Consider the following 21,601-nt stretch of genomic DNA (forward strand, 5'->3'; position numbering starts at 1 on the left):
AAAAAATTTGCCCCACGTTGGACGCCAATTCAACTAACGTTTTTATAATTTATATTTAAGTATTTTGCTACTAATAAAAAATAAATTAAAGGCTTTTCTATTCCTCTCCCCCATTTCCTTCCTGTCAATTATCTGCCAAAAAGAAAAAAAATATTCTCCAAATTGGGCGCCATTTCCCCTACAGGTGACATTTAAATAATCCGCCATTAATACGGAACAAATTAAGCTATTTTGCATATGCCCTTCCCCTTCGCCAAACATATTTTTTTCTCTTGAAAAAAATTTGCCCCACGTTGGGAGCCATTTCAACTAACGTTTCTATTATTTAAGTACTTTGCTACTAATATAAAACAAATTAAAGCCTTTTTCATTCCCCTCCCCCATTTCCTTACTGCCAATTATCTACCAAAAATCCCATATTCCCGCCATTTATCAAAATTTTGTCATTTTAAGGAGGTTTATTCGAACTTTTTTTTTTAATTTAAGATTTCATATTCCTACAATGTTTGTGCATCCTTTAAAAAATGTTTAATTTATGGGCTTTTGACAACATCAAAATTTATTATTTCCCCTGGCCTTATTTGTCCAAGAAAGAACCCAAAAAAAAAGAAAACACAAACAAAAAAATTCACAAAACTGCAACAACAGCAATGAAGGCAAAAAAAATCAACAACAAAATAATGAATATGTATTGCTAAAACACAACAACAACAACAGGAAAAGGACCACCTTAAATTAAAACAAAAAATTATATTGGAATTGATGAACTGCAGAATTCAACTCCCTCCAAGGCAAAACTGCACAGCAAGCCACAAAGGCAAAATCTTAACTTTAGAATTAAGAAAACACAAAAAAAAACACAACAAAAAATATAACGCCAAAATTAACAAGATGAAAATTTACACAAACCAAAGTCGACCCCCTCCCTTTCCACTGCCAACAAACCGAACGAACAAAACAAATAAGGCAACATTTAACGTATCGTTACCAAAAAGGGCCCGCTCCATAGCTCTCCAAACCCCAGCTGCTGGAGTCTACCCCATAAATAATGGGGAGGGAGGGGAAGTTGGGGAAAAGCTTGCTGGTTTTTTTCAACACAACAAGCCGCTCGCTCGCTCCACCACCAACAACCATGTTTAACAAAAACAAACAGAAATTAATTATGTTTCGATCAGAGCACACATTCATTCTTCTTCAACGAGAAAGCCAAATGTAAAGAAATCGGCCAACAACAAAAGACTTTTTTTTGCTTCCCTCCCGTTTAGTATGGTTAGTACAGTAACAACAACAACAACAATATTTGGAATTTTCAGTTCTGGTTGTTGTTGCTTTTGTATGTACAAAGATAACTATTTGATGTTTTCTGATATTATTGGATACTGCTGGTGGTGGTGCTGCTGCTGCTTTTGTTGGGTTCTTTGATTTTCATTTGGGGGAACAAAACTCGAATTGTCTCTTCTGATGATGATGAATATTCAGAGTATAAAAGTTGATTTTTAAAACTCACATTTCATACAAAATTTCGTATATTTGCATGGGGAAGACATAATGTAATTGATATACATAATTATAGGATTGTGTGGGTATCTAAAGTGGCGCCCAACGTGGGACTCGGTTTCAAAAATATAGATTTTGGTATCTCAATTAATTTTTCCATAATTTCCAGGCTTATTTGGATACTCCAAAGAAATTAACATGATGCCGTTACCTTAATCTCTTTATGTTTATTAAAATGGCGCCCAACGTGGGGCCATGCTTTAGCAATACTTGTTGTCCAGAGAAGGATTTGTAGCCAATATTGTTATGGTGGTTATGTTTTGAGGAAAAAACAATTCCCTTTTCAAGATTTCAGACCCTTCATGCACCTTCCTCAGCCTAATACGCCATGTATGCCATAACTTTACCCCATATTGACCCACATTAACTCGTTAGAAAAAAAATCTCTTAATTTATTTACCTTTGCCATTATTCCAAAGACATTTTATGTGAGCGCCATTTCTTCTTCTTAGCCAATTTAAATATTTATTTGTTATAGTTAAGATTTTTTTCCTTGCAAAACGAAAAAAAACGAAATAATAACAGTTAATTAAATTTCTTTACTCAGGCCATTAATGTTTGTTGCCGGCAAATATTTGTTATATGGGCTGATTTTCTTATTGTCTTGTCGTCTTCTTTTGCCATACAAATATTAATTTATTTTTTTATCTTTTTTTTTGCAGGTCTATATTTGAAACGGATTGAAATTGTCTCTCTGAGTGTACGTCGTCGTACATTGTTTGCATCATCAGCATTGTTGTTGCCTTTAAAAAACACAGTGTGGAAGATTTATTTAGCAGCCGCCCCTGGGAGTATTACTCTTCTTTGGCGTTACGGCTAAATTGTGAAATTTTTACAAAATTCGGCTGTAAAAAATGGAAAAAATGGTGAGTAAATAAATTATTTTGTTTTAATTAATTAACTAAAAAATTTAAATAAATAAGAACTCGTTGTGGAAATACCTAACTCGAACTCGATCTAAAAAAAACCTAAAAGTTTCACTGAAACCACTCTAGTGTGAACTTCCTCTCTTGAGCATTTTGCCCCCAAAAAGACTTATAAATTGCAGTAACATTAAGCGCCTTTGCATAGGAACCAAATTCTGGCAAATGACGTAATTTTTCGGAAATGCTGTCAAGGGGAAAAATGTTGCTCAGACGATTCCACTATAAGTCACCAAACACAAGATACCGATATCTTTAATACTTATCTGTAAAATACCGGAAACAAATTGAGTCCAATGTTAGATAACAATTTTCCAGTTTTTATTTTTTTGGTAGTCATTGGAATAATAATTTATTGAGATCCATTAAAGCTATCATTATAACATGTTTAACAACATTGTTGCGACCACTACGAGCAACATTGTAGCAGAACATGTTATACCCCTTGCGGATCACTAAAGATGTCTTTTCGGTGACTTTGTGGATGAAGAATGAAAAATGTCCATAACTTAATACGACTTTGAACTGGAGGCCAATTCTCCCTGAAGACGACAATTTGCGGAAGTGCTGTCAAGGAGAAAAATATTCCTCAGATAATTCCACCATAAGTCATCAAACACAATATGCCGATAACTTTAATATTTATCTATAAAATATCGGAAATAAATTGGTTCTACTATTTCTAAAAATGAACCATTTCTTATATGTTGAGGTTATATAAGGACAAGCATTTCTTGAGAACCTTTAAAGTTATCTATATGATGTGTTTAGCAACATTGTTGCCAATACTACGAGCAACATTATTGTAGAACATACTGACCCTTTAAAGTATAATTCAAATAGTCTTTTCAAAGATTGTTTGGGTGACGAGTTAAAAGTGCCCATATCTTAATGCGACCTTGAACTTGAGGTCAATTCTCCCTGAAGACGGCATTTTACGAAAGTGCTGTCAAGGAGAAAAATATTCCTCAGATAATTCCACTATAAGTCATCAAACACAATATACCGATAACCTTAATATGTATCTATAAAATATCGGAAATAAATTGGTTCTAATATTACTCAAAAATTAACCATTTCTTATCTGTTGAGGTCATATAAGGACAAACATTTCTTGAGAGCCTTTAAAGTTATCTATATGATGTGTTTAGCAACATTGTTGCCAATACTATGAGCAACATTTTTGTAGAACATACTGACCCTCTAAAGTATAATTTAAGTGGTCTTTTCAAGGATTGTTTGGGTGACGAGCTAAAAGTGCCCATAACTTAATGCGACTTTGAACTGGAGGCCAATTCTCCCTGAAGACAACAATTTACGAAAGTGCTGTCAAGGAGAAAAATATTTCTCATATAATTCCACTATAAGTCATCGAACACAATATCCAGATAACTTTAATATTTATCTATAAAATATCGGAAATAAATTGGTTCTAATATTGCTCAAAAATGAACCATTTCTTATTTGTTGAGTTTATATAAGGACAAACATTTCTTGAGAACCTTTAAAGTTATCTAAATGATGTGTTTAGCAACATTGTTGCCAATACTATGAGCAACATTTTTGTAGAACATACTGACGCTCTAAAGTATAATTAAAATGGTCTTTTCAAAGATTATTTGGGTGACGAGTTAAAAGTGTCCATAACTTAATGCCACTTTGAACTGGAGTCCAATTCTCCCTGAAGACGACAATTTGCAGAAGTGCTGTCAAGGAGAAAAAAATTCCTTAGATAATTCCACTATAAGTTATTAAACACAATATACCGAGATCTTAAAGATTTATTTATAAAATATCGGAAATAAATTGGTTCTAATATTACTCAAAAATTAACCATTTCTTATTTGTTGAGGTCATATAAGGACAAACATTTCTTGAAGCCTTTAAAGTTATCTATATGGCGTGTTTAGCAACATTGCTGCCAATACTATGAGCAACATTTTTGTAGAACATACTGACCCTCTAAAGTATAATTTAAGTAGTCTTTTCAAGGATTGTTTGGGTGACGAGGTAAAAGTGCCCATAACTTAATGCGACTTTGAACTGGAGGCCAATTCTCCCTGAAGACGACAATTTACGGAAGTTCTGTCAAGGAGAAAAATGTTCCTCAGACAATTCTACTATAAGTCATCAAACACAATATACCGATAACTTTAATATTTATCTATAAAATATCGGAAATAAATTGGTTCTAATATTATTAAAAAATTAACCATCTCTTATTTGTTGAGGACAAACATTTCTTGAGAGCCTTTAAAGTTATCAATATGATGTGCTTAGCAACATTGTTGCCAATACTATGAGCAACATTTTTGTAGAACATACTGACCCTCTAAAGTATAATTTAAGTGGTCTTTTCAAGGATTGTTTGGGTGACGAGTTAAAAGTGCCCATAACTTAATGCGACTTTGAACTGGAGGCCAATTCTCCCTGAAGACGACATTTTACGGAAGCGCTGTCAAGAAGAAAAATCTTTCTCAGTCATTAAACACAATATACCGATAACTTTAGTATTTATCTATAAAATATCGGAAATAAATTGGTTCTAATATTACTCAAAAATTAACCATTTCTTATTTGTTGAGGTCATATAAGGACAAACATTTCTGGAGAGCCTTTAAAGTTATCTATATGATGTGTTTGGCAACATTGTTGCCAATACTATGGGCAACATTTCTGTAGAACATACTGACCCTCTAAAGTATAAATTAAGTGGTCTTTTCAAAGATTTTTTGGGTGACGAGTTAAAAATTCTCATAACATTATACGACTTTGAAATGGGGACAAATTCTCCCTAAAGGCGTTGTTTTTCGGAAGTGTTGTCAAGGAGAAAAATGTTCCTCAGACAATTCTAATAAAAGTCATCAAACACAATATACCGATATCTTTAATATTTATCTAAAAAATATCGGAAATAAATTTGTTCTAATATTACTCAAAAATTAAACATTTCTTATTTGTTGAGTTTATATAAGGACAAACATTTCTTGAGAGCCTTTAAAGTTATCTATATGATGTGTTTAGCAACATTGTTGCCAATACTATGAGCAACATTTTTGTAGAACATACTGACCCCCTAAAGTATAATTTAAGTTGTGTTTTCAAGGATTGTTTGGGTGACGAGTTAAAAGTGCCCATAATTAAATGCGATTTTGAACTAGAGGCCAATTCTCCCTGAAGACGACATTTTACGGAAGTGCTGTTAAGGGGAAAAATATTCCTCAGTTAATTCCACTATAAGTCATCAAACACAATATACCGCTAACTTTAATATTTGTCTATAAAACATTTGAAAAAAAATTGGTTATAATATTATTAAAAAATTAACCATTTTTATTTGTTGAGTTTATATAAGGACAACCATTTCTTGAGAGCCTTTAAAGTTATCTATATGATGTGTTTAGCAACATTGTTGCCAATACTATAGCAACATTTTTGTAGAACATACTGACCCTCTAAAGTATAATTTAGGTGGTCTTTTCAAGGTTTGTTTGGGTGACGAGTTAAAAGTGCTGATAACTTTATACGACTTTGAACTGGGGACAAATTCTCCCTAAAGGCGATGTTTTTCGGAAGTGTTGTTAAGGGGAAAAATGCTCCCAGCACAATTTCACTATAAGTCACTAAATACAAGAATTTTGTAAATGTTATACATGTCGAGAAAATATCGGAAAACAATAGTGGGACCTAAAAAATAAAATTTTCCATTTTTTATTTATTTTTGGTTATCATATGAATCATGATTTCTCGAAATCCCTTAGAGGTATATACATTATATGTTTAGGAACATTGTTGCCAATACTGCGAGCAACATTTTTGTCAAACATGTTGACCCTCTACCGCATCATGAAAGGTGTCTTTTTGGTGACTTTTTGGGGGAGGAGTTAAAAATGCCCATAGTTACTGCGTCATTGAACTAGAGGCATTTTCTCTGATACACCTCACTTTTTGGTGGTAATGTGAAAGGGAAAGTTAATCCTCGTGAAATTTCACTATAAGTCACCTGGCAAATGAAATCGCTAAATGTAACACTTATCAATAAAATTCCAATATAAAAAATCGCGAAAAATACAACATAGAATTTCATTTCTTTGCTATATGAATCCAAATGGGATTTCCTGAGGATACAATTGTCTAAGCTTTAGGTAATGTCTGGCAACATTGTAGCCAAGACTATGATCAACATTGTAGCGGAACACATAAAGTACGTAGCAACATGTGAAAGTGTTCACTATAAATCAGCAAATGATAGAAATCGCTAGATGTATAGTTATAATGAATAAAATTATATTAAAAGTTGATAATAAATTTTTAATCTAAATTTTTTAAAATGTTTATAAAGAATCAAATGGAGATTTCTTATGATCCTTTCATCTTAGCGGAATATGTTCACAAGCAACATTATTGCCGAACATTTCCAACCTCTAGCACCTCATTATTATTGCATTATTTCCTCTTTTCTATTTCCTTGAGTCCATCTGAAGCCATGGCGCCCAACATCAAAACCAAGGATGCACTTATTGGTTCCGCCTAAACCATATTTTAGTTTTTCTTAAGCAAACACATATTTGTTTTAGGAAATGTTTAGCTTTTGACACCTTGCCGCCAAGCTCCAAACTTAGAAATGTCACCGCGAACCATTAACATAATTTAAAATTATGTCTTCCTCAGGGGATTTACATAATATATGAAAAATGAACTGCATTGGCGTTTAACCGCCAACTGCATTGGTGCATTTTCCCCCCTTTGAACTTTTCGGCCTAATAATTTATTCATATTTTATTTTTGAATTATGAAAACAAGCCGTTACTTTATGAAATCCCCAAAATTTATAAGATTGACAGAAAATAATAACGAAATCGCCTCTTTATAAGGCGCCTCAATTTAGCCCACTTTAATAGGTTCAATTTCCAAAATTTCTTGGAAATTTTCTTGAAATTTATTAATATTTCTTACGGTGACTTATTAAAGGTAGGTGGGGGAAAAGCGGCGGGCTGTATCGTATTACAATAATACCAAAAACATAACACATGTGTTTTCCTTACACGACAAACCTCCTCCGGGTGATTATGTCTATGTCAGATTGTTATGATAAGAATTTATAATTAACAAAAGACAAAAAATGCGCATTCAAACAAAAGCAACAAAACAAAAGTTTTGTAAAAAAAGCTAAACAAAACACTACCCCGTTTTTTGTTGATTTACAATGTTGTCGATTAAGTTACAATTGTGTGATGATGATCAAGAAGAAGACGAAGAGGAGGCGGTGAGTAGCGGGCGGGTGTGCTAGCGGTGTGTAGGTGAAGACAGACAAACGGATGAATGTGTTAGCTTATAAAGTACAAACAGCCAGCCCCGGTTTTTTGTGAAGGTGTTAGAAAATACCACAAATTGCTTAGGAATAATTGTTATTTAGATTTCCACAATGCTAAACAAAATACAACGCGAAAGATAGAGGAACGTGTTGACACTTGTTAATAGAATGTGTTTGAAATTTTAAATTAGAAAAAAATGGCTTAAATTTCCGTCTATATTGGCAATCAGACGGTAAAGGGAAGACGAGCGGAGCAGGCCGGGCCGTTTTTTTGTAAACTTATGGTGTTACAATGGGTTCGAAATCTATGGTTTTCTTTTTTTTTGGTATTTTGTTTTTTATTGTAAGCTGCGTACAACATCAAAAGGCAAAATGTCCCCCAAAATTGGTATTGTTTAATGTTGTTTATTACCTTGTTAAACAACAAATTAAAAAGCGATTAAATTTTTGGTTGATTAAAATAAGGTAAATGTTGGTCAGATATTTTGGCTAGCCGAAAAATGTTTAAAGCTGTATTTAAATGGCCTTTAGAATTGTGTAGTCTATGTAGATTTTTTCTAAAACGCATTTCGAAATTAATTCCTTTATATAAATGGCGCCCAACGTGGTTCATTTTATAGTTGTGGATTTTAAAATCTCATTCAGGAGGGAATTTATGCTAAGAATGGATTTCTAAGAACAATTTAAAAATTAGTTTCATGCTAAGAAAAAATCATATTTTAGTATTTCTATTTTAAAAAAAGTATGCTAAAAATATTTTTTTTTGGAAAAAATGGCGCCCAACGTGGTGTATATATTAAATTTTATCAATTTTACTAAGCAATTCATTCTCTAGCTTACACATTTGCATTTGAAAAACCAAAAGTTCTAGGACAGAGAAGCCATTCCACAGTCGATATGTCTGAAGAGCTGCTTAACTAACAGCGAAACCAGGTCACATAATTTGGTAACTGTGTGGTGGTTCGAGTACTTGGCTTTTCTTTTTCATTGCAAACAATTTTCGATCATCAAGCTTAACTCTAAACGAGAAAATTAATAAAAATTATTAAAAATGATCTTCGCCCTAACAGGCACAATTTCAAGGAATATTTTCCCATTGTCTTAATTTCCCTCAAATGAATAACTATAGCCAAATCTTGACTCTACAAGCTTCTAAAATTATTTAAAAATGCCTCATTGTATCTAGAACACTGAGATTTTTTTCAATTCTACCTTGCCTCTAGAAGCCCCCGAAAATTATTAAAAATTTTCTCGCTGCCTCTAGAACCCCCTGAAAATTTTTAAAAATCTACCTTGCCTCTAAAGCCTTTAAAATTTAATTTTAAATTCCTCGTTGCTTCTAGAATCTAGTGAAAAATATTTATTATTTTCTTGCAGATTATTTTAAAAATCCTCGTTACCTCTAGTTGGCCCTGAAATTATTAAAAACATTTACCTTGCCTCCTGCCAACATCTAGAACCATTTGGAAAATAATTTAAAACCCTTGTTGCATCTAGGAGTCCCTAAAAATTATTTTAAAAATATTCGTTGCCTTCAGAAGCTCCTAAAAATTATTTAAAAAATCGTCGTTGCCTTCAAAAGCCCCCAAAAATTATTTTAAAATTCCTGCCCTCTAAAAGTCCTAAAAATTATTTAAAAAATATTCGTTGCCTTCAGAAGCTCCTAAAAATAACTTAAAAATTCTTCATTGCCTCTAGAAGCCCCTAAAAATTATTTAAAAATTCCTCAAAATTCCTTGCCTATAGAAAGAAGCCCTAAAAATTATTTATAAATCGCAGGTGACTCTAAAAGTCCCTAAAAGCTATTTAAAAGTTCTTCATTGCCTTTAAAAATTACTCATTCCTCATTATTTTAAAAATACCTATAGAACACTCTGCATATTCTTTAAAAATTCTGTAAAATTCTCTATTTAAAAAATCCCTCATTGTATCTAGATCGCTGATAACTTTTTTTAATTCTATGTTGCCTCTAGAAGCCCCTAAAAACTGTTAAAATTTTTCTCGCTGCCTCTAGAATCCTCTGAAAATTTATAAAAATCTACCTTGCCTCTAAAGCCCCTAAAATTTAATTTTATATTCGCCGTTGCTTCTAGAATCTAGTGAAAAATATTCATAATTTTCTTGCAGATTATTTTAAAAATCCTCCTTACCTATAGTAGGCCCTAAAATTATTAAAAACATTTACCTTACCATCTGGAAAATAATTTAAAACCCCTTGTTGCATCTAGGAGTCCCTAAATATTATTTAAAAAATATTCGTTGACTTCAGAAGCTCCTAAAAATTATTTAAAAATCTTTGTTGCCTTCAGAAGCCCCTAAAAATAATTTAAAAATTCCTCGTTGCCCCTAAAATTTATTTAAAAATTCCTCAAAGTTCATTGCCTCTAGAAGCCCTAGAAATTATTTAAAAATCCCCAGTTGACTCTAAAAGCTCCTAAAAGTATCTAAAAATTCTTCATTGCCTTTAGAACCCTCTAAAAATTCTTTAAAAATTTCTAATTCCTCATTATTTAAAAATACCTATAGAACCCTCTGCATATTCGTTAAAAAAAAATTCTCTAAAAGCCCTTAACAATTATTTAAAAATATCTCGTTGCTTCTAGAGCCCTCTTAAAATTCTTCAAAAACTCCTCCTTGCCTCCAGAAGCCCCTCTTTGCCTCTAGAACTCTCTGAAAATTCTTTAAAAATTCTACATTATATCTAGAAGCCTCTACAAGTTGTTTAAAAATCCTCGTTGCCTCTAGTACCTGCTGAAAATTCTTTAAAAATGTTTCCTTTGCCACTAGAAGACCCTAAAAATTATTTAAATTTGCCCCTTTGCCTCTAGAAGTCTTTGGAAATTCTTTAAAAATTACTTGTACCCTCTGAGAGTTCTTTAAAATAATTTAACTGGCCTCTAGAAGCACCTAAAAATCATTTAACAGTTCTTTGTAGCCTCAAGAACCCTTTGAAAATTCTCAAAAAAATCCACTTTAAATCAATTTAAAAAACCGCCTCGGCCAATATCAACTTTTAGAATTTTGCACCATTTCGAAGTTTATCATTTCACAAAAAAATACCGTGGCAAAGTTTTATTTTCCACAATTTTGCCTATTTAGATAAGGAAAAAATGACTCTCCCCACGTTGGGCGCCACTTCTGAACTTATCTCTAAAAAAATAAATTTGCCTCGGTATGTTGTCAATTTTAAAAATATTTCTCACACATTGGGCGCCATTTTTCAGAATTTTCATTTTAAAAAAATAAATTCGCCTCGTTATATTTTGATATTTTTAATTTCTATTATTAAAATGCAAAAAAAATATTTCCCACCGTTTGGAGCAATTTCAGAATTTTTTAATTAAAAATTTCTGAATTTATCTATAAAAAAATTAAATTTGCCTCGGTAAGTTCTAAATTTGAAAAATGTTTCTTATTATAATCAAAAAATTATTTCTCCCACATTGGGCGCCATTTTTCAGAATTTTCATTTTAAAAAATAAATTCGCCTCGTTATATTTAAATTTTTTTAAGTTCTATTATTAAAATGCAAAAAAAAAAATATTTCCCACCGTTTGGCGCCATTCCAGAATTTTTTAATTACAAATTTCTGAATTAAACTATAAAAAAATTTAATTTGCCTCGGTAAGTTCTCAATTTTAAAAATGTTTATTATTATAATCAATAAAATATTTCCCCCACATTGGGCGCCATTTTCGAAATTTTCATTTTTAAAAATAAATTCGCCTCGTTATATTTTAACTTTTTTATTTAATTTCTTTTATTAAAATGCAAAATATTTCCCACCGTTTGGCGCCATTCCAGAATGTTTTAATTAAAAAAATTGCCTCGGTAAAATTTAAATTGTTGAGAATTTTCCTTATAAAAATATTTGAAAAAAATATTCTCTTAAGACGGAATTTGCTGTGGTAAATTTTATTTATTTTTTTAATTTTTCCTTATAAAAATATTTAATAAAAATATTCTGCTCTTGTCATTTCTGATTTCATCTATAAAAAATTAAATTTGCCTCTGCAAATGTTTAAGTTTTAAAATTTTCCTTTTTAAAGTCAAAAATATTCTCCCCAAATTGCGCGCAATTTTCCAATTTTTAATTCTAAAAATTATATTTGCCCCGTTAAACTTTCAATTTTAAACATTTTTGTTATTCAAATGAAAAAATATCTCTACCGTTGGATGCTATTTCAGACTTTGTAATTAGAAAAATTAAAAAAAAATCCTCTGTAATTTTCAATTTTAAAATTGTTGCTTATTAAAAAATAAAAAAGTATCCTTCCCACGTTGGGCGCCATTTCGGAATTTATGATTAAAAATGCTAAATTCGCCTTGGGAATTTTTTCTAATTTTTTCTTATTAAAATAACTAACAAAAAATACATTCCCCACGTTGGGCGCTAATTTAAAATTTATCATTAAAAAACCAAATTTGTAGCAAAAAACATTTTGTCATTTAAACAAGAAATTTGCCTATGAGTTTTTGTTTCATTTTTCGTTTTTTAATTTTTCTTATTAATAAATAAAAAAAACTATTCTCCCCACGTTGGGCGCCATTTCGGAATTTGTGATTAAAAATACTAAATTCGCCTTGGTATTGTTTTTTTAGTTTTTCCGTATTAAATATAACAATTAAAAAATAACAAATATATAACAAAAAATACCCCACGTTGGGCGCCAATTTTAAATTTATTATTAAAATCCCGAATTTGTAGCAAAAAAATTTTGTCATTTAAACAAGAAATTTGCCCAATATTTTTTTCAATTTTCCTTAATAAAAAATATTTAAAAAAATATTCCCCCTATATTGGGCGCCATTTTATTGCAAATCATATATAAATAAAAACGAAATTTTTTCAATATATTCTCAATATTTGTTATGGCTCTCCAATTGCTGTTGTTGTCATGTCGATAACTAGATTTTTTCTTTATGGCCATTAACTTTTCCCTTTTGGTGGCTGGCGGTGTCGGTTTCACTTTGATAAAGGAACCGCTCAACAAAAAGTGGGCGTTTTAACAGCAAATCAAAACGAGAACCTATAATTTTGTGATGAACATGGTCGAAGACGTCGTCGTCATCGTTGACTCTTCGGGCCATGATGTGATCAAAACATGATCACATGTTTTGAGTCCTTTTTGGAGCATAGTTTTCCCTTTTTTTGCCAAGGCTACATAGACCGCAAGAAGGAAGGAAGTAAGAGAAGATGATTGCATGAATTCACCATACCTTCTGATATGTGTTGCTCTTCTTCATTTGCCAACTTAATTCCTTGTTCGAAAGGTGTAGCTGCGTTTCAACAGCTACTTTTTTTGTTCCCTTTTCCTCTTCAAAATTATTATCATGCAGTCAGCAGCAATGGCATATGTTGCAACAAGCTTTAACTGCAAATGTTGATGCTCTGTGCCTTCTTGTTTTTTGTTTTTTTTTTTTTTGTATTTCCAAATGTGTAATTTTCAGATTTCAGTAAAAAAATATATTTATGTATTTTATTTTGTGCTTGTTGTTGTTCTTCCCTTTTCATTTGGTTTGTTTTTGTTTTTTTATAGAGATTCCTGTTAATGTTATTCTTTGTTTTTATATTAAACAGCATGTGTTTTGTCTGTTTGTTGTTGTTATTTTTTTGATTTTTAGCTTGCAGCAATTGTTGTCGAACGATCTTCAACATGGTGCTGCCGGTGCTGCTGCTGCAATGAAGTTTTCATTTGCTTTGTTTCATTTGACTTGGGTAATTTTCGCTTTATGCCACCAGCTAGCATTGCTGGCTAGCTAGTTGATGATGATATGATGATATTCCTGGCTGGCTGACTGGCTGTGTGTTCATAAAATGAACTCCTCACATGTGCGCTATGTATGTAAAATCAGTTTTGCCAGACACCCATTACCCAGCTAGAGAGCCATTCAACCATTCTTTTTCACGTTCTTTGGTAAACTCCATCCAGTCAGTCAGTCAGTCAGTATGTGTGTTTTTTGTGAATGTTATGTTTTCAAGGAGTGTGGAAAAACTATTTAGTATACGCTCATAAAAAAACAACAAAACCTCCCAAAAATAACAGCAACAACACCAACATACGGCTTTAACAACATGGCAGTCCTCAAACAACTATTGGGCCGATTCCGTACAGCGAGGCGAGTCGTGTCGCGTCGCCAAATGCAATTTTTCGATTCCGTATGGCAATATCGCCTGACGTCGTCAAATTTTGTCGCCGAAATGTTCATTTTTCGGCGACAACAAATTAGCTGTCGCCGTACATTTTTACTAACGAATAAAAATAAAATAAAAAAAAATAAAAATAACTTGTTATCGACGATTATTTTCTATCGCTGTACGTAGTGCATTTTTTAAATTTTGTCACAGAGACGATAGACGACGCGACATGACTCGCCTCGCTGTACGGAATCGGCCCATATATTTCTCGGGGTGTTGATGCAATTTTTGGAATGTTTTACGTGCGTGTTATTGGTGGAAGGGGGGTAGAGTATTCAGGAATGGTAGGAACTAAGGCCTTGAAATATTAAATTGAAAATACAAATCTCAGTTTATTTTTTTAACTTAAAACATTGGAAAATATAATTACTATTATTTTTAATTTTAAAAATTAAAATAATTTTTTGTGGCGCCCAACGTGGGGCTGCTTTCAAAATATAATAAAAAATCCTTATATTTTGCAAATCTTAAACATTTTTAGAGTATATTATAATCAAAGCCAATTCAGAGGCAATATTAAGGTTTCCAACATTAGATTGGGACCTACACATTAGGGTGTCTGAAACCTTTGAATTTTAAGGAAAATTTTCTTTATATTGTTATATCCATATCGGACTCCTCTTGCCTCTAGAACTCTCTGAAAACTCTTCGCAAATTACACCATGCCTCTAGAAGCCCCTAAAAATTATTTAAAAATCTCTCATTGCCTCCATAAGCCCCTAAAAAGTATTTAAATATTCCTCGTTACCTCTAGATCCTTCTGAAAATTCTTTAAAAATTTTAAAATGTCTCCAGAAGTCACTATAAATTATTTTAAGAAATTCCTCGACCTACTGAAAAGCTCCTAACAATTTTTAATAAATTCCTATTTACCTCAAGAACCCTCTCAAAAATCTTAGAAACTACCACCTCGCCTCTACCACCAAAAAATGATTTAAAAATTCCTCGATGCCTCTAGTAGCCCCAAAAAAATCTTTTAAAATTCCACGTTGCCTCTAGAACCCTCTTAAAATTCTTGAAAAATTCCAACTTGCCTCCAGAAGACCCAAAAATAATTTATAAATCCCTTTTTGCCTCTAAAATCCCAAAAAAAATATTTAGAAATCCCTCATTGCCTCTAGATTTGATGTACAACACCTTTGAATTTTAACGAAATTAATGAAATTCATTTGGAATACTAATAACAACAACAACAACAATAATAATAATAATAATAATAATAATAATAATAATAATAATAATAATAATAATAATAATAATAATTAATAAGTTTTAATTTTGATTATAATTAAGTTTTTGTGGCGCCCAACGTGGGACTGAGGTTTTAAATATCACAATACTCCTTATGTTTGGAGAATGTTGACCCTTTTTAATTGAAATATCATTAAATGCATTTTTGAGGCAATCGGAACATTCAAGATTAAGTTGGAACCGGAATATTAGGGTGTCTGAATTATTACAGCTCAGCAATTAAAAAAATGTAGCTTCAATGATCCATATTTTATTTCATTTTATAATTAAAAGCATTTAATTTTATAATAATTAAAATTCCTTTTAATTTTGAAATTGATTTTTTGTGGCGCCCAACGTGGGGTCTGCATTTGAAATATTATAAAAAAATGTTATATTTTGAAAATGTTGCCCATTTATGGAGAGAAATACTTTTAATAAATTTGTTGATGCATAATTACGATTTTCGACATTGGGTTGGGACCTGTATATTAGAGTGTCTTAATCAGCAATTTAAAAAAAAATGTAGCTTCGTTGATCCATATTTTATTTCATTTTATAATTAAAATCATTTAATTTAATAATAATTTAAAATCCTTTTAATTTTGAAATTCATAGATTTTTTGTGGCGCCCAACGTGGGGGTCTGCATTTGAAATATTATAAAAAATCTTATATATTGCACATATTGCCCTTTTAAGGAGTGAAATACTTTTAATAAATGTTTTGATGCATAATTACGATTTCCGACATTGGGTTGGGACCTGTATATTAGAGTGTGTTAATTATTGAACCTGGGAAATTACAAAAAATTGGTTTTCAGAGCCATATTTAATTTCTTTTTTTTAATTTAATTTTAATATTAACATTTAAAATTTTCATTTTAATTTTGAAAATAATTAATTATTTGGTGGCGCCCAACGTGGGGTCTGCATTTGAAATATTATAAAAAATCGTATATATTGAACATATTGCCATTTTATTTTTTTATTTTTTGATGCATAATTCCGATTTCCGACTTTGGGTTTGGACCTGTATATTAGAGTGTCTTAATTATTGAACCTTTGAAATTAAAAAAAAAAAAAAAAAAAAACTTTTTGATTTTCAGTGCCATATTTGATTTAATTTTTTTAATTTAAGTGTGATAAAAATATTTAAAATTTTCATTTTAATTTTGTAACTAATTAATTTTTTTGGTGGCGCCCAACGTGGGTGGATCTTGACATATTATTATATTTGACATTTGACATACTATTATTAAATATTACAGAAACTTTAGAGGTAGTTTTACGATTATCAAGATGAGGTTGAGACCTGTATATTAGGGTGTTTGTATTCTTAAAACTTGGAATTTTAAAACATTTTGGATTTCCATATCCAGCTTTTGCTTAAATTAACTTCATTTTATAACAAAAATTCATTTGAAATAATAATAACTAATTTTAAATAATTTTTAATGAGAATAATTATTTGTTGTGGCGCCCAACGTGGGTCTTCTTTTGAAATATCAGAAAAAACTATGTATATTGAAAATGTTGCCATTGTTGGAAGTGAAATATTATTAAAGAAACTTTCGAGGCAGTTTTACGATTTTCAACATTAGGTTGTTGTGACCTGTATATTAGGGTGTTTGTATTATTAAACCTTGGAATTTTGGATTGTGGTTTCATATTAGATTTAATTCACTTAATTTTATAACAAACAATCATTCGAAATAATAACAATAACTAATTTTAAATAATTTTTAATGAGAATAATTATTTGTTGTGGCGCCCAACGTGGGTCTTCTCCTGAAATATCAGAAAAAAGTATGTATATTGAAAATGTTGCCATTGTTTTAAGTGAAATATTATTAAAGAAACTTTCGAGGCAGTTTTACGATTTTCAACATTAGGTTGTTGTGACCTGTATATTAGGGTGTTTGTATTATTAAACCTAGGAATTTTGGATTATGGTTTCATGTTAGATTTAAATCACTTCATGTTATAAGAAAGTTCATTTGAAATGATAATAAATAATTTTAAATTAATTTTAAATAAAGAAATAATAATTAATATTTGTGGCTCCCAACGGGGGGGGGGACTATTTTTGAAATATAAAAATAATAAATAATTTTTAATAATTTCTACTTCATTGTAGTGAAATATTTTTAAAGAAGCTTTGAAGGATGTATTATAATTTTTAACATTAGGTTGGAACTTGTATATAAGGGTATCTTAATTACCAAATCTTGGTCTTTTAAAAAAAAATTGCTGTTTTTAGCTCCATTTTGGGCTCAATGTTATAACTAGATTCATATGTAACAATAATAAATAAAATTCCCTTAATTTTGAAAATAATTTATTGTGGCGCCCAACGTGGGGCAGGTTTGCAAATAGAATAAAAATCCTTATTATTATATAATTTCTACTTCATTATAGTGAAACATGTTTAAAGAAGCTTTGAAGTATATATTAAGATTTTAACATTAATTTGGAACTTGTATATTAGGGTGTTTTAACTACCAAACCCTGGTCTTTTAATATAATTGCTGTTTTTAGCTCCACATTGGACTCAATGTTATAACTAAATTCATATTTAACAATAATAAATAAAATCCCCTTAATTTTGAAAATAATTTATTGTGGCGCCCAACGTGGGGCAGGTTTGCAAATAGAATAAAAATCCTTGTTGTGAAAAATGTTTGTACTTTTTGACATAATATAGTTTTTAAAAAACACTTTGGGGGCAATGTTACGTTTTTCAACATTAGCTTTCAACCTGTATAATAGGGTGTCCTAATTATCAAATCTTGTTATTACAAAGAAATTGATGTTTTTAGCTCCATATTGGACTTCATTTTATTACTAATTTCATTCGTAATAATAATGAATAAAAATCGCCTTAGTTTTGGTAATAATTTCTAGTGGCGCCCAACGTGGGGCAAGTTTTCAATAAGCATTAAAATAGTTGTTATTGAAGATGTTGCTCTCTTTGACATGGTGTTTTATTAAAAACACTTTGGATGCAATGTAAGATTGTCAATATTAGGTTGGGAAGTGTATATTAGGGTGTCTTTTTTAAATTTATTACAACCTTTAATAAAAAAAACCCTTATAATAGGAAACTTTTGGGCTTTTTTGGCGTGTCATATTAAAAAAGAACATTTCTATTCGCTTAGGGCGTGTATATTAGGGTGTGTATAATGATAAAACCTTGCAAAATTATAGAAAATTTTAGTTTATCTTTTTTTAATAATTTTATTATATTCTACCTTTTTTGTCTTAAATAGAAAAATTTAGTTTATCTTGTTTTAATAACGTTATTATTTCCTCCCTTTTTGTCTTCAATTATCACACCACTCCCTTAACTTCATTACATTGTGCTTGCCCATATCTCACAGTTAAACAGCAGCAGGCCTACAAAGTAATTTACGTTTTTCACCCATCATCAGCAATCAATGAACTTATTTAAAAGAACAAGAAAAAAACACCACAAAACAGCAACTAAAAAAACAAAAAAAAAACAGCATTCTGCCACAAATACTAAAAAACTGGGAATTGTTAACGTTTTGTAGCTGCATGTTTGTTTTTTTTTGTTTTTTTTTGTTTTTGGATGCCTATTGTGTGAAGCACATATTTATTTAAAAAAAAAAGAAAAAAATATATCTTGTTTGGCTTTCCTGGCAGTGTTGAAAAAAGTTTATTTTTGGAGTTCGTTTTTTTAATAATTTTTTTCGCAAATGTTTGATTTGTTTCCTTCTCTTTAAAAAACTTTTTAACAACTATGATTTAATGTAAATGTTAAAAAAATTTTGTATTATATTAAACAGAATAGCTGAGATTTTTTGTCTATTTAAAACAAATAAAAGGAAAAATAAAAAAGTTACTGAAAAAAAAATATTTTTTTATTTTTTGGTTTTTTGCAAAGGAATTTTGGCCAGCCATTGTTTATTTGTCTGCTTGGATTTTATGTTCCGTTTTTTACTATTTACGCCCAGACACATATTCATTTTGCCAAACATTATTGTTTTTGCTGTTGTTGTTGTTTCTTTCCTATTAGGGCCATAAAAAAATTACAACCTATGTTTTGTTTTTGTGCTGAAAATTGAAGAGATTTTCCATTGGTGTTGGAATTTTTGTTTTCCTACTTTAATTGACTTCAGGTACCGTTTGTTTTTAATATAGCTGTGTCATAGTTGAAATAATAGAAAATAAAATTAATTTAATAATATGTTATTAATAATTGGTTAATAAAATTAATTTAAAATTAAATCGTCTGTTATATGAAGCACATTTTCAGATGCAGTATTGAATTTTTCAATTTCACAATTTCAAAAAATTTCAATGTAAAATAAATTAATTTTTAAATTTTATAATATTTTGCACTCAAATGTTACGAAAAATATTTCAAGTGTTTTATTAAAAAATTTTTTATTATTTTTTTTTATTTTAAAAATTTTGAAACATTTTCAAAATTTAAAAAAAAAATATTAAAAATCAGTTTTTAAACATTAGAAAATTTTTCAGAATTTTTGAAAAAAAAAAAAATATTAAAATTTTTTTAGTAAAACACTTGAAATATTTTTCGAAAAATTTGAATGCAAAATATTATAAAATTTGAAAATTCAAGACTACGTCTGAAAATGTGCTTCATATAATAGATTATTTAATTTTACAAATTAATTTTATAATTATTTTATTAATTATATTATATTATTATATTTATATTATTTTGGAATAAATTAAAAAAAACAAATTAAAGCCCCATTTTTAACATTATTTTCAAAATTTTTAATTTTGTTCCAAAATAATATTAATATAATAATATATTATTAATAATTAATTAATAAAATTATTTATAAAATTAATTTGTAAAATTAAATCATCTATTATATGAACCAAATTTTCAGACGTCGTGCTGAATTTTTCAATTTCACAATTTCTGAAAATTTCAATGTAAACTAAATTCTTAAATTTTATAATATTTTGCATTCAAATTTTAAGAAAAATGTTTCAAGTGTTTTATTAAAAAATTTGTTAATATTTTTTTTTTTTCAAAAATTCTGAAAAATTTTCAAAATTTAAAAAAAATATTAAAAATCAGTTTTTAAACACTTGAATATTTTTCAGAATTTTTGAAAAAAAAATATTAAAATTTTTTTAGTAAAACACTTGAAATATTTTTCGTAAAATTTATATGCAAAATATTATAAAATTTAAAAATGTATTAATTTTACATTGAAATTTTCTGAAATTGTGAAATTGAAAAATTCAAGACTACGTCTGAAAATGTGCTTCATATAATAGATGATTTAATTTTACAAATTAATTTTATAAATTCATTTTATTAACTAATTATTAATAATATATTATTATATTAATATTAATTTGGAACAAATTTAAAATTATGAAAAAAAATTTTTAAAGTCCGATTTTTAAAATTTTTTCAAAATTTTAAATTAATTTTTAAAGTTTATAATATTTTGCACTCAAATTTTACGAAAAATATTTCAAGTGTTTTATAAAACAATTTTAAATAATTTTTTTTTCAAAAATTCTGAAAAATTTAAAAAAAAAAAATATTAAAAATCGGTTTTTTAACACTTGAAAATTTTTCAGAATTTTAAAAAAATATATATATTAAAATTTTTTTAGTAAAACACTTGAAATATTTTTCGTAAAATTTAAATGCAAAATATTATAAAATTTAAAAATGTATTAATTTTACATTGAAATTTTCTGAAATTGTTAAAAAAATTCAAAATTCAACGTCTGAAATTTTGCTTCATATAAAAGATGATTTAATTTAACAAATTAATTTTATAAATTATTTTATTAATTAATTATTAATAATATATTATTATATTAATATTATTTTGGAACAAATTTAAAAATTTTGAAAAAAATTTTTAAATTCCGATTTTTAAAATTTTTTTTCAAAATTTTTAAATTTGTTCCAAAATAATATTAATTTAATAATATATTATTAATAATTAATTAATAAAATAATTTATAAAATTAAATCATCAATTATATGAAGCACATTTTCCGACGTAGTCTTGAATTTTTAATTTCACAATTTCATAAAATTTCAATGTAAAATAAATTAGTTTTTAAATTTTATAATTTTTTGCCTTAAAATTTTAAGGAAAATATTTCAAGTGTTTTATTAAACAATTTTTAATTTTTTTTTTCAAAAATTCTGAAAAAAATTTCAAGTATTTAAAAAACGATTTTTAATATTTTTTTCAAAATTTTTAAATTTGTTCCATAAAATTTATTAATTTTTTTTTTTCGATGGGAAGTTTTGAAATTTTTTAAGTAATTTGCTTGAATTGTAATATTTTGCATTCAAATTTAAAGAAAAAAATTTCAAGCGTTTTAAAAAAAAAATTTTA

The 21,601-nt window shown here is 28.9% G+C and overlaps 1 protein-coding gene across 5 annotated transcripts in view; it reads left to right on the top strand.

The window, feature by feature from the left end:
- The window catches only part of fz2 (frizzled 2), a 604,999-nt gene that overhangs the window by 532,248 nt on the left and 51,150 nt on the right, over window positions 1–21,601 (top strand). For all 5 annotated transcript variants that reach the window (XM_073986043.1, XM_073986045.1, XM_073986047.1 and 2 more), the window contains one exon: window positions 2,220–2,423. The gene's annotated coding sequence lies outside the window, so the exon portion shown is untranslated. The remainder of the gene's footprint in view (window positions 1–2,219; window positions 2,424–21,601) is intronic.

This window comes from Musca autumnalis, unplaced genomic scaffold, assembly GCF_047663935.1.
Source record: "Musca autumnalis isolate F117 unplaced genomic scaffold, ASM4766393v1 scaffold_4, whole genome shotgun sequence".
Lineage (NCBI taxonomy): Eukaryota > Metazoa > Arthropoda > Insecta > Diptera > Muscidae > Musca > Musca autumnalis.